This window comes from Poecilia latipinna, unplaced genomic scaffold (assembly GCF_001443285.1).
Source record: "Poecilia latipinna isolate Pla-1442-1.1 unplaced genomic scaffold, P_latipinna-1.0 Scaffold1936, whole genome shotgun sequence".
Lineage (NCBI taxonomy): Eukaryota > Metazoa > Chordata > Actinopteri > Cyprinodontiformes > Poeciliidae > Poecilia > Poecilia latipinna.
The window spans coordinates 79,408-82,122 of record NW_015114552.1 but is presented as its reverse complement, the minus strand read 5'-3'; positions in this window follow the sequence as shown (position 1 = coordinate 82,122).

The following is a 2,715-nucleotide window of genomic DNA, read 5'->3' as shown; positions in this document are numbered from 1 at the left end:
TACTCTTGTTGCTCTGTTTTGAAGTTTGATTAGTGACTGTTGTGTTGTTTTGTAATTAATTTCCCAAACCTTTCTGGAGTCACTTAAGGTAAAACTAAAGAACACTATAGAAAGTCACACTGCTACATTGTGATCAGAAAGGTGTTTGGTACTGAAATTATGATAGACCCACTTCGTAAACTGTGAACTGAAATAATAAAACTCTGACTCAATTTCTACTTTTCCATAGATGGACAAACATTTTTGTTTAAAGAAAAAAGGCAAACAGCCACATAACGTTCAGATAAAGATCAGGGTAATGCAATTTCTACATATGATTTTCAAATTAAGTTCATGTTAATGACAAATAGAGGACTAGTCAATAACCTGAGCTCCTACCTTGATAATAAACTGGTTTTAGGTTTGTTAATTGTATGAATTTTATTATTATGTCTAAAAGAATAGGGTCCTCATGGACCGCTCTTACCTACTGTCACCAAGGTGACGTAGGGCCGCCATCTTGGAGTGGTCGCCCATTCCACTCAGCGTTGTACGTTTGAGGCACATTTAAGTGTCATTGCATTTTATTAATTAGAAATTGCTAAATCCTAAACAGAATTTCACGCTTTTTTACTAGAAACCTTATTCAAACAACTATCAAAGCTACAGTTATGAGGAAATTAATCTTTTAAAAGTATTTTTAAATTGGATTAATACATGGGTCAGCATATTTAAATTAGTGGGGACTACTGATGTTAAGGCTGTTGGTCGGTCGTCATTCAGGCCTGTCACTGTGGAGCACTTGGAGACAGGGACAATAGTGGTGGTCTTTACGCTGGAGAGGACAGGTGCCAGTAACAGTGAGGTGTCGAAGATGTCTCAGACAGCTGACGTGCACAGTCCCTCAGAATCCGCCCTGGGATATTACCGGGACCAGCAGCCTTACAGGGGTTGATTTCCTGGAGGGATTTCCTTACATCTGCTGTGGTCACACAGAGAGGAGTGTCACCAGGAGGTGGTATTAGTCTGGTGCTGAGGGGGGTGTTAGGATGCTCAAAGCGGGAATAGAGCTTAAGTGCATCTGGCAGTGAGGGGGTTAGGCTAACCCTAACCCTCGGGTCGCTTTTCGGAGTGCTGATGCCTCGTCTGTCCTGAACGCAGCGTCCCTAGCTTTCAGCAGAGCTCTCACCTCAGCATTCAGCCAGGGTTTCTGGTTCGGGTAGCAGGTTTCTATCTTGGTGGTGGTGACATCATCAGCACAATTGGAGATAAAGCCAAGAACAGAGGAGGTGTGTTCCTCCAGGTCCACCTCTCCCTCATAAGGAGCCACCTCTCAGAAGATCTGCCAATCTGTGGGCTGAAAACAGTCCTGGAGCACAAAGGCTGAATCTCTGGGCCACACAGTGACTGTCTTCTTATTTGGTCTAATCCGACTCATTAGCGGACGATATGCTGGCGTCAGCAGGATGGAGATGTGGTCGGAGAGGCCAAGATGCGGGTGAGGAAGATCTCTGTATGCACCGTGAATGTTGGTGTGTACACACAGTCCAGAGTGCAAGATGGATGACATGCCAGTAAAAACTGGGCAGACTGTCTGTCAGCTTCACGTGGGTAAAGTCCCCCAGCTCACATAAAACGCCTCCAGGTGCTTCATCTGCATTGAGCTAACAGTGGTTAGCTCCTTCAAGTGGTCCGCTTGGAGTTGATCTGGAAGGCTCAATTGCATGTTGCTGTTAAGCCAGGTTTACGTTAGGCAAAGAATGGCACAGTCCATCTCTGCTGCCAGCATGCCCAGGTGGGCCCCATATGGGTAAAAGGAGGGCAGACCATATGGGTCCCATATGGGTTTCTCCGCGGGTTCCATGGTGGCCCCACATGGGTTTGCCCATGTAGCTCCGTGATATCTTGGAAGAAGTCGGCAGGATGTCCTTTGAGACTCATTCACTAATTAAAGCAAATGAGGACTTAAAAATTGAAGTTTAAAACCTAGAACAATCAGCATTTGAAAAGGACGAGCTTGTTCGGGAGAAAGATGAGGAATATAAAAAGCTGGATGGAATAAAAATAACTTTAGAGAAGGATAATGCCACACTGGAGAAGATAAACACTGACATGGAGAAGAAAAATACTGACTATGACAAAGAAATCGCTGCCCTGAAGAAAAAATTCAGGGCTCTGGAGCAGGAGAACATCAACTTGAAGCTGAAAGCAAACACTCTGGAGGACAAAAACACCACCCTGGAGGAAGAAAACTCAGTCTTAGAGCGGGTAAACTTCATTTTGGAGGGGGAAAACAAAGTTTATGCTGAGAAAGTCTCCAACCTGAGGCAGGAAAGGAAATTTCTATATAAGAAAATCACTGTCTTGGAGCAAGAAAACACTGAAGGAGGAAAATCTGTTACATTATGTTGTCAGGCTTAATGTCTATATTCTGATTATTTATAAGTTTTCGCCTGAACACCGCGGTGGTTGATTAACTGATTTAAACAGCTGCTCTACTGATGACCTGGTGGGTTGTTTAGTGCTAACGGAACCAACACACCGAACTGGGCAGCACATGCTGAGGTTATCAAAGTCAATACCACAGCAGGGGTCAGCAACAGTTAAGGTTAGTATAACTGACCCACTGCTCACTTGTTCAATCTTTTCTTTAAATTAAAACGTTTTCCTCACCTGTGAAATCTGAATAGATTATTACCATTATCTATGGTTGAATTAACTGCTAAACATTGCGTC